Here is a 12662-nt window from a genome sequence, read left to right as displayed (position 1 = left end):
ATTTTCTCTTATAGATGCAACAATAGAACTTGCACATAATGCATGATGCAGCTATTTGAGGTCTCTGAAAAGTAAATATCAACAGGAGGAAAAGGAAAGCACACTTGAATTTGAAATGTCACTGAACCAATTGTGAGTTTACCATTGTTTTCCTCTGGTATCCTGTAACCTGAATTCAACGATGCCTTAAATGGAAGTGAGTACTGAGAGAGAGAAACAGAGAGATAGAGACAGAGATAAAGAGATCCAGGAGAAACCTACTAGTTCTAGCTCAAGAAGAAAAGGTAACCCCTAAAGTTCAGAGACTGTTGGAAAATCCTCTGGGTTTTTTCTCCCTTTTTCTCCATTCACTTGACTTAACCAGATCAAGTGCCTGCTGAAGCAAAAATATAAATATTATCAATAGGATATAAACAAGAACCAAAGTCACATAAAGTATTGCTTACAATACAAATACAAAAAATTACTCAGCATATGAATTACCACAAAAATCTCAACTCATATGAGGAAAAAAAATTAACAAATGCCAATGACAAAGCAACACATATTTTTGAATTATCTGACAAGGTATTTAAAGCAGCTATTATTATGGTGTTCAGACACAAAATCATAAATATTCTTAAACCAATATAAACAGAAAGAATCAGCAAAGAAACGTAAAGCATAAAGAAAAGCCAAATGGAAATTTTAGAACATAAAATGCTACAACCAAAATAAAAAGTCACTGGAAGGGCTCAATAGTAGAAGGAAGATAACAAAGAGTTAGTGATTTTGAAGATAGATCAATAGAAATTGTCCAATCTGAGCAACAGAAAGAAAGAAGATTGAAAAAAGTTAATAGAGCCTCAGGGACCTGTACAACAACAAGAGGAGCTAATGTTCATGCCATTGGAGTTCCAGAAAAGGAGAAGAAACCATATGGTGATGAAAATAGTTGAAGAAATAATGGCTGACTGCTTACCAAGTTTGATGAAAGATATTAACACACAGAGTCAAGAAACTGAGCAAACTCCAAACAAGATAAAACCAAAGAAATCTATGCCCAGACACATCATAATCAAACTGCTGAGAACTAGAGAGCAGCCAGAGAAAAATGACACATTAACTACAGGAGAAAAATGATTCAAATGACTGCAGATTTCTCATCAGAAACAATTGAGGCCAGAAAGAAGTGGCCATTTTTTTTTCAAGGGCTAGAAAGAAAAGAATTGCCAACCCAGTATTCTATATCTGACTAAAATATTATTCAGAAATAAAGGTGAAATAAAGACATTCTCAAATGAAGGAACACTAAAGGAATTCATAGCCAGCAGAAATGTTCTGAAAGCATGGCTAAAGGAAGTTCTTGAAACAGAAAGGAAAGGAAACTTTGAACACCAGAAAGAAGGAAAGAGCAAGGGAAAGAGTAAAACTATGGGCAAATATAATAGACATTCTTCTCTTGAGTTCTTTAAAATATGTTTGACTGTTGAAAGCAAAAAGTATAGCATTATCTTATGCTGCTGCTAATGTATGTAGATGTAATATACATGAGAATAACATCAGAAAAGGGGGAGTATAAAGGACTTGTATGGTGGTAAGGTTTCTACATTCCATTTTAAATAGTAAAATATTAATTCTAGATATACTGTGAAATAGGTGAGTCTATATATTGTAATCCCTAAAGCAACTACTTAAAAAGTTATGTAAAGAGATATACTTAAAATACAATAGATAAAACCAAATGGAAAACTAAAAAATATTCAAATAATCCAAAAGAAGACAGGAAATGGGAAACAGAGGAGAGAAAGATGGATGGTACAAACAGAAAATAAATAATTAAATGGTAGACCTAAATCTGAACATTATTTGGTATTTATTCTAGAGAAATGAAAGCTATGTTCACACAAATACCTATACAAGAATATTTATAGCAGCTCTATTTATAATTGCCAAAACCTGGTAACAACCAGGATGTACTGCAATGGGTAAATGGGTATACAAACTATAGTCCATTCATACAATGAAATGATACTCAACAGTAAAAAGGGAAGAACAACTTAGATAAATCTGGAGAATATTATATGAGTAAAAGAATTCAGTCTCAAAAGATTACATGCTGTTTGATTCTGTTTATATAACATTGTTTAGAGATCAAACTGTAGGAACAGAAAACAGATCAGTGGTTGCCAGGGATGGGAGTTAGGAGTGGGTGTGACTATAAAGAGGTGACAATGGAATTTTGGGGAGTGATGGAACAGTTTTGTACACTGATTGTTGTGGTGGTTACACAAATATATGCATGTTATATGTTACCACTTATATGTGGAATCTAAAAAATGAGACAAATGAATATAACAAAACAGAACAAAACATAAACAGACTCACAGATATAGAGAAAAAACTAGTGGTTACCAGTGGGGAGAGGGAGGGGTGGAGGGGCAACGTAAGAGTAGGGGATTAAAAGGTACAAACTACTATGTAAAAAACAAATAAGCTACAAGGATATATTGTACAGCACAGGGAATATAGCCAATACTTTATAATAACTTTAAATGGAGTATAATCTATAAAAATATAGATTCACTCTGTTGTACACCTGAAACTAATGTAATACTGTAAATCAATTATACTTCAATAAAAAAAAAATTCATAGAACTGTACACCAAAAGAAAAAATTCAATTTTACTGCATGATGTTAAAAAATAAGCAGGTGATTAACTTGCTACTTATATGGCCTTGATATTTATTTCTCTGTTAGTGGCCCTGGATAGGCTATAAAACATCCCAAATCCTGGACAGTCTTAAGCTAACAGATGATTATTTTTTTTTACAATAGAGCTACAAACTACAATCAATGTCATGAATTTCCTAATTATTCTTCCCTGCTAATAATATTTGATTCTGTTCCATCTTTAGGTGAGAAACAGCTTCAATATTTCAGTATAACACTGTACACTATTTGCTATGGTTTCATTAAGTAATCAATCATCTGTATCACTACTATAAAGGAGAAGTTTGTATTTCAGCACATGATTAGGTGTGCTACCTAGAATTTAGTGCTTTTCCAGCCATTGAGATGTGTATTTGTTAAAATGGAGATAGTTGAATGGAAACCCATGCTTGTGGGCAGGTGGGAGCCCCAGATATATTGCTCTTAATTGACAGCGTTTATGACCTTTAACCAAACACAGAGCTGTTGTTTTTGTCCCTTCCCGAAAGCACAAATATGGCAAATAATATGGTTGCTAGTGATTCTCTTGAGAAGGTTGTGTCTATAGTTGCTTCTAATAGTTAGAAACCATTAGTTCTAGTATCATAATAATCTTACTATTTTTCTTCAATAACAGCCCTGGCTTTCTTGGGTGTCAATCCTTTATTAAGAGAGAAAACCATTTTGGCTGAAAAATTATGTGTGTGTGTGTGTGTATATATATATATATATATATATATATATATATGTGTGTGTGTGTGTGTGTGTGTGTGTGTGTATATATATTTAAAATCACAATAAAACAGCCCTTACATTGGATCTTCTGTTTGAGAACAGGGACTTCCACCATACTTGTCTTATGCATGGTTCTGATAAAAAGTGCATTATTATTTTTTTTTATAAATTTATTTATTTTTGGCTGCATTGGGTCTTCATAGCTGTGCGCAGGCTTTCTCCAGTTGCGGTGAATGGGGGCTACTCTTTGTTGTGGTGTGCGCGCTCATTGCGGTGGCTTCTCTTGTTGCAGAGCATGGGCTCTAGGTGCGGGGGCTTCAGTAGTTGTGGCATGCAGCCTCAGTAGTTGTGGCTCAGGGGCTCTAGAGCGCAGGCTCAGTAGTTGTTGTGCATGGGCTTAGTTGCTCTGCGGCATGTGGGATCCTCCCGGACCAGGGCTCTAACCCGTGTCCCCTGCATTGGCAGGCAGATTCCCAACCACTGTGCCACCAGAGAAGCCCAAAAGTGCATTATTGATTGGAGTTAATTGTAGCCATTTACCAAAACCCACAAAAAACCTATTAAAATTCTCATATCTTAGCTATTGTAAATAATGCTGCAATGATCATAAGGGTGCATATGCCTTTTCAAATTAATGTTTTTGTATTCTTCAGATTAATACCCAGAAGTGGAATAGCTGGATCATATGGTAGTTCTATTCTGAATTTTTTGGGGGGTAATCTCCATACTGTTTTCTATAGTGGCTGCACCAATTTACATTCTCACCAACAGTGTATGAGGGTTCCCTTTTCTCCACATCTTCTTCAACCCTTGTTACCTCTTGCCTTTTTTGATAATAGTCATTCTAACAGGCGTGAGGTGATATCTCACTGTGGTTTTGATTTACATTTCCCTAATGATTAATCATGTTTAACATCTTTTCATGTGCCTGTTGACCATCTGTATGCTTTCTTTGGATATAAAAACAAAACAAAAGAAAACAAAATAAATGAACAAACCAAACTAAACACATACAAACAGACAGATTCAGAGAACAGAGTAGTGGTTACCAGAGGAGAAGAGGGGTAGGGACAAAATGAATAAAGGGGATCAGCTGTATGGTGACAAATGGAAATTAAACCTTTGGTGGTGTTCACGCTGTAGTGTATACAGATGTCAAAGTATAATATTGTACACACAAAACTTACATAATGTTAAAAGCCAATAAAAAGTCTCAGCCCTGATCACTAAGCCTTTTAGGAGTTCTCAGTGGTAAGGAGGGAAGATGTTAAGACCGATGGGAGCTGAGACTGGCCCAAGGTGGAGAGTAGAGAAAGAGTCAGGGCAAAATGACTAGCTGCCTTTAGGGAAGAACACTGTCCAAAAAACCAAGTTTTGGTAACGTGAGGGAGTACATTTAAATCCAGATGATCATTCATGTGTTTGTTCAGTCAATAAGTATTTGTTGAGTGACTACTCCATGTCATGCACTATTCCAGGTGCTGGGGATACTGCAGCGAACCAGACAGCCAGTATTCTTCTTCTCATGGAACTTATAAGTTTAGTGGGAAGAGAAAGACACTAAATAGGTAAATAAGACCATTTCAGATAGACGTAAGTAATACTGAAGAAATGAAACAGAGCAATGTGATAGAGAGTGACTAGCATAAGAACGGGGGTAGGTTTGGGAGGGTATTTTACGTGTGGAGATCAAGGGGACACTTGAGCTGAGACCTAGTGATGAGAAAGAGGCAGGCATGAGAAGATCTAGGCTGAAAGAACAGCAAAGGCAAAAACCCTGAGATGAAAACAAGTCTGGACAATGTGGCTAGATCATTAGAGAAGTAGGTAGAGGGACAGACCACTTAGGGTTTGGGGAGCCATAGTCAGCAGTTTGGATTTTGTTATCAGTACAATGGAAAGCCACTGGATAATTTATAGTGAAGATGAATGATCTAATTCACAATTTTTAAACAATTAGGATTTGTCTATTATGCAGAGAGCGGGTTTTAGTGGGCAAGAGTGGAAGCACGGCAACCAGTTAAAGTAATAGTGCATTAATCTAGACAAGAGAAGATGGTGACTTGGACCAGGGCAGTGAAAGTGGAGATAAAGGGAAGTAGATGCATTCAGTATATATTTTGTATATATCACTGATAAGACTTGATGATGGATTATATATGGACTGTGAAGGAAAGAGGAATCAAGAATGACTGAAGTTTGTACCCTGAGCAATTTTATTGAAGATAGAAGCATTTACAGAGATGGGGAAGTATAGGTTCTTTTATTGAGGGAGGAGGGAGACAAAAAAATGTTCTGTTTTGAATGTTTTTAATTTGAGATTCCCATCAGACATCTAGATAGACATGTCAAGCTGGCAGTTGAATATATGAGACTAGAAATCAGAGGAGAGGTTGGGGCTGTAGAAGTACATTTAGGAGTCACTAATATAGAAATTATAAATGAAAATGTGATACAATCTCTGGGATCAGAGTGTGACAGTGGAAGATTCTAAAAAAGCATCAGTCTCAATGTTAAGCTATTATCACAGCTGCAGATCAAAGCACTCTATCTGAGTTGATACAGTAGTAGTAAAAGCTATTTCCAGTCTATAGTTAAGGGGTCAATTTTATTCCCAGTGCAATAGGAAACTATTGGAGTGTTTCAAGCAAGGGTGTTATATCTGATTTACGTTTTTAAAAGCTATCTTAGAGGAATCATGTGCTGAATGGATCATATGAGGACAAGAGAAAAAGCAGGGTGTGCTAGGCAAAATTCTAATAATATGGCTCCCCAAGATTGTGGGCCTCTGAGGAAGACGTACCTTCTTTCAGTTATTCAAACTGTAATCTAGGTAATGTTGTGAAAGGGTTTTGCAGATGTATGAAGGTCCCAAATCAGCTGACCTTAAAATACAGAGATTATCTGAGTGGCTATGATGTCATCAGGTAAGCCCTTTAAAAGCAGAGTCTTCTCTGATTGGTAGCATTGCTAGCCTGAAGATGAAGGAGCCACATGGCAAGAAATGCAGGTAGCCTCAAGGACCTGACAGCAGTTCCTGGCTGACAGTCAGCAAGGAAATGGGGACCTCAGTCTTACTGAATTCTGCCAAAAACAAGAATCAACTCAGAAGTGTATTTTTCTTCAGAGCCTCCAGACTAGAACTCAGTCCAGCTGACATGTGAATTTCAGCCTTTTTGATACTCTGAGCACAGAACACAGTCATGTCATGCCAGACTTCTGACCTACAGAACTGTGAGCTAATAAATGGGTGTTGTTTTAAGCTGCTAAAGTTGTGGTAATTTGTTATGCAGCAACAGAAAACCAATATAAAATGTGTTAGTTTGCTAGGTCTGCCATAACAAAGTACTACAGATTGGGGTGGTTTGAACAAAAGAAATTTATTTTCTCATAATTCTGGAGGCTTACAGTCTGAGATCAAGGTGCTAGCTGGGATGGTTTCTTTTGAGGCTTCTTTCCTTGGCTTGTAGATGGGTTTTCTTTTCCCTGTGTCTTCACATGATCGTCCCTCTGTGTATGTCTGTGTCCTGATCTATTCTTTTTTTTTTCCTTTTTTTCTTTTTTTGGCTGCGTTGGGTCTTTGTTGCTGTTCGCGGGCTTTCTCTAGTTGCGGCGAGCGGGGGCTACTCTTCATTGCAGCTCACGGGCTTCTTATTGCGGTGTCTTCTCTTGTTGTGGAGCATGAGCTCTAGGCGCGTGGGTTTCAGTAGTTTCAGCACGCAGGTTCAGTAGTTGTGGCATGCGGGCTCAGTAGTTGTGGCGCACGGGCTTAGTTGCTCTGCGGCATGTGGGATCTTCCTGGACCAGGGCTCAAAATCATGCCCCCTGCAGTGGAAGTGTGGAGTCTTAACCACTGTAACACCAGGGAAGTCCCTGATCTATTCTCATAAGGATACTGGTCATATTGGATTAAGGTTCACCCTAATCACCTCCTTTTAACTTAATCACCTCTCTAAAGGCTCTGCCTCCAAATACAGTCACATTCTGAGGTACTGGGTGTTAGGATTTCAACATACAGATCTGGGGTAGGAATGACACAATTCAGCTTATAACACACGGGGAGACAAGTTAGGAGATTTTTGTCGTAGTCCAGAGGAGAAATAATAGTGACTTGGACAGGGATAATACAGTTGGAGAGACAGAGAAGTGAATGAATTCAAGATATATTTTAATAAATTTCTGACAGGACCTGCTGACAGCTTATATGTGGATTATGAAGGAAAGAGTGAAATTATGAATGACTGAAAAGATTCTTTCCCAAGCAACTGTAAGGAAGGTAGTAGTATTTACTGAGGTGAAGGAGACTGGACCAGGTATGGGGTTTTTCATAGGGAAATAAAAGTTTTGTTTTGGTTATGTTCAGTTTTAAATGTCTATTATATCCAAGTGGAGATGACACGTAGGCAGTGGAAATATGAGAAGTAGGCTGTTGATGTAAAGTTGAGGGCTATCAGCAATTAGATGGTATTAAGGTCATGGGACTGGAAAGGAGAATGGAGATTTTTTCCTTGAAAGTATAAAACATGAAATGTCAATGTTATTATAAAATATGTAATAAAAGAACACTATAAGTTTGATTCAGCAAATAACCTCTTTAAAAGAGATAGTTAATTACTATCCTATGTTAGAAATAAGTGTTGAGATTTCTTTATAACATTCAATAGCCATCCATAATAAGGCATCCATGGGCTGGAAGGTTCAGTGGGTGGGTGGGGAGGAGTTGGAAGCAGGGAGAGAATATGTGAGTAAAGATCAAGATTGATTGCAAAGTACCAGGTATTTGAAAGTAAAGCTAAGGAGTTCAGACTTGATTATGCAGAAGAATGATGAGATTATAAAGAGCTTTGAACAGATGCCTAGCTAAAGAAAGATGGTGCTGATACAATGGATGGTTGGGGAGAGTGATGGTGTGGGAGACATGAATTTAAAAGTAGAGAGACCAATTAAGGTTATTACAAGAATTCATGCAGGATCATCAGACAAGGATTCACAGGGATTCAAAAGCAAGGAGATATATTTTTCTGGTTAAAAAACTTGTCTAGTTCAACACAGAGTAGGTTCTTAAAATAATGTTAATTTCCTTCCCTTTCCCCTTGGCCTTATCTCTAATTATTGGGCCTGTGAGACACAAATTAAATACTTCCTTTAAGAGTGGAGTTAGATAAGGAAATTGAGTCTCTACCAGTCTCTCTCTTATGTTTCAGGGTTTGATATGAGACAAGTAATAAACATTCTCAAACTATGTCTTAGTAAGGTATTCCTGAGACAAATTCTTTCATGGACTCTGCACCTCCTGAAGTAAATGTTACTTCATAATGTCATTTTCTTTATTTGATCATCAGATACTTCCATAAATGAATTGAAGCTATAGTCCTTAAATAATAAAGTTCACTAAGGCAACATGTTTGTAATAAAGAAGTTTGAATTTAAATATCAATGCTAAGTTTGAAATAGAAGTTTGCACTTGGCTTCTGGCTATGTGATTTAAAATGTTGGTAAGCTAATTTTATTATGGCAGCCAAGTCTCTAATTGTCTGGCCACCCTCATTAAAAGTCCATGAAAATCAACATTTCACTCAGTGACCCTGTAAAGGTGAGGATACAGTGTTTGTCTTTATAGATCAGTCTAAAGCAATCATGGTCATGAATCTAGTGGGGCTACTACTGTATCACTAGTGAAGGTTCTATTCCTCCTCCAACTACATATGAAAGGTCTCAATTACCTTGGAAACTCTCAGGCTATCAGGAAGACTACACCATTCTTTGCCACAGGGTATATCCCATATCCTACCTGTAGTAGTGAGGGCTATAATCATTAGCTCAGCTATGGATTCTCACTTTCTTCCTCCATTAGGTCTAGAGCAAAACGGAGGCAGACATTTAAGATTGCTTGCGATTTACCTATATCTTGTGAGTCTATATGCTCTTGGTGAAGCACATTCATCTATAGGAAAAAGAAGCCAATTCCAGCCATATTCCTGGTGATAGAAATGTAATTAGACACCATTGCGACCCTCAAGGAATTCCCTGTCAATCTAGATCAAGTCAATCTCCTGTTATGTATGGTATATACTTATGTGTAGTGGTGATCGTTTTGGAAAAGTAGCTTTTATGACAGAATATATCTTTGTAGTGTGATTGTACCTAATATTACACTTACATTGGGACAATGCTGGGAACATTATCATTTAATGAATATCACCTCTTGTTATAAAAGTTCAAGAATATGGTCAATCTATTCTCCTTGGGAGTGTTCGTGATTTTTTTCTCAGTATTCTTATCTCTTCCCCTACCACATTTATATTACACTGCTATAATTATTTATCCTAGCTTTTATCATCCAACTGCACACTGTTTACTGCTTCTATTAAATTTGAATACTTTGTATAGTTGCAATTTTTGATTGTGCAGTTTTTGCCTTTAGTAACTGGGTCATTTTCTGCTCAGTAATTTCTGTTTCAAATGGTCCTACCCAACTAAATAGTTCTGCTTTTATTATTTAATATTTTGGTTTTTAAGCAAAATCTTGTTTACGTAACTTAGTATACAATCAATATTTTTAGGCTTAATAGTTTTTATTGATAAGCATCCCTCAGATTCATTTTCTTCAGTTTTCAAGGATTTTCACGCATAAAATTTTATTTGTTATAGATTTAGTATAATAACAGAGTTTGAAAATGTGGCCATAACTCGGAATATGTTACAACATTGCTTGAAATACAGAAAAAGCACAAGGGTCCTAAATGTTCACAGGTATGGAGATTGATTTATAATGCCTCCATACACTGGAATATTATGCAGCTTTTTATGAGTGAGAATTTTCAAGATGATATTTATGTAAAAATTGCCCATGAGGGCTTCCCTGGTGGCGCAGTGGTTGAGAGTCTGCCTGCTAATGCAGGGGACGCGGGTTCGAGCCCTGGTCTGGGAAGATCCCACATGCCCCGGAGCAACTGGGCCCGTGAGCCACAATTACTGAGCCTGCGCGTCTGGAGCCTGTGCTCCGCAACAGGAGAGGCCACGATAATGAGGGGCCCGCGCACCACGATGAAGAGTGGCCCCCGCTTGCCGCAACTGGAGAAGGCCCTCACGCAGAAACGAAGACCCAACACAGCCAAAAATAAATAAATAAATAAATAAATTTATAAAATTGTCCATGATAAATTATTTGGAGAAGAAAGCACATTTCAGAATATTTGTATATGTGTCTATGTACATAAATATATATGTATACATACATACATTATCTATCTATCTATCTATCTATCTATCATCTATCTATCTATCTAAATTTCTAGGAGAATACACACAATACACGCAAAACTGCTAACATTATTTACCTATGGGGGGGTGAGTGGGGGAAGATCAGGAGGATTTCAGTTTTTACTTTATACCCTACTGTATCATTTGAATTTTCTAACCAAATGTGCATTTTTCTTACAGTTTAATAAGTAAATGTTAAAATAGAGAGGAAGAAAGAAAGGAGTGAGGGAGTTTGGGAAGGAGAAGCAGCCGTATCATGTGGGAACATCTGGAAAGCTAGTCACTAGCTTCTCAATTAAGGAGATAGTAAATAGATGAAATAACCAACCAAGAAATCATTCAGTGATATTTGCTGCAGGGACTTCCTGGCTGTCCAGTGGTTAAGACTTTGCCTTCCAATGCAGGGGGTGGGGGTTCAACCCCTGGTTGGAGAGCTAAGATCCCACATGCCTCAGGGCCAAAAAAACAGAAAAACATAAAAAATGGAAGCAATATTGTAACAAATTCAATAAAGACTTTAAAAAAATGGTCCACATAAAAAAAATGATATTTGCTGCAGACTTTTGAGAACCTCTTGAACATGGTAGCATAGAATAAGATGATAGTTAGGTTACTTTCCAACCCTCAGATTTTATTATTCTAGCTCCCAGTAGTCTGCTAGGTAACAAGGGAGATACATAAGTAGAATAAAAGACTTGTCTTCAAGAAATTATCAAACATTTATCAAGTACTACTTTTTATTTTTGCAAAAGAGGATTATAGGATCTGTGAGATGTACAAAGATGTTGACATACATAAGTGATGTATTTTTATAAAAGTAATATATACGTAATAAACATTGTTTGTTGATTCTCTAATAACCATTCTCCCCTTCCTCTTTTCTAAATAATCTCAATCTTGTTCAGGTATCCATTCTTTCCCATTTCTGTTCATATGCCTCAGGGAAAACAGACCTTACTTCTTTTTCCAGAGGTAAGTCTAATAGATCGAGGAGTGAGCATATGACCCAAGTTGGTCCAGTTCCACTGAAGGGCTTCCAATCAACTTGTTCTTCCAGATTGTGTGAGAGATATTATTTCTGCTGCTGGATGTGAATGAGGAAGGCTGTAACCCTGGTTGCTACTGGCAAGTATCATATAAACATAAGAGGAAATTACTGTAGAATACTGTGGAGAACAGGTTCGAGAGACACCCCCGCCTCCAGAATTAACAACATAATGATATCATTGAGCTGCTGAATCAACCATCTCTGAATCTCTTCCTACCTCTGGGATCCTTATTAAGATAATAAATATCCTTATTGTTTATGCCACATTGAGTCAAGTTTTCTATTACCTGTGGATGAAACCATCCTAATATACAATGTGCAAAACAGTCTCTTGCTGGTGGTGGTATTGCAGAGGCTTTATTTCTTTTTTATAACTTGCTAGGTTTTCCAAATATTTTACAGTAGACATGAATTACTGCTAGAATTAGGAAAGAAAAATAAATGTTGCTTTAAAATAATATTTCATATTACAAAATAAACATATATTCATTGTAGGAAATATGGAAAACAGTAAAACATAAAGCAAATAAAAATTCTTATAAATACATTATTTCAAAGTGGCATTTTGTTGTATCCTTCTAGTCTTTTTTCTATATATGCATATTTTTTTCTTTACCAAAATGAAATCACATCTTACATGACCTACTTTTCCATTTGTTAATTTATTATTTTATGAACATTATCCATTAAATTAAATGAGTTTCTATGATATAATATTAATGACTGCATAATTGTCCATATTATGAATAGAGCAAGGCATTCTTGGATATTTGGGTTGATCTTTGCCCAGAAGTGGAATTGCTGGATCATATGGTAGATGAATTTTAAAATTTTGAGGACCCTCCATTTTTCTTTTCTTTTTTCTTTTTTGTTTCTTTGGCCATGCTGCACAGCTTGCAGGTCCCCGACCAGGGATCGAACCTG

Source organism: Balaenoptera borealis, assembly GCF_965194805.1.
Source record: "Balaenoptera borealis genome assembly, chromosome: X".
Taxonomy (NCBI): Eukaryota; Metazoa; Chordata; class Mammalia; order Artiodactyla; family Balaenopteridae; genus Balaenoptera; species Balaenoptera borealis.
The sequence above is the reverse complement of the archived record's forward strand: the minus strand, read 5'-3'. Positions refer to the sequence as shown.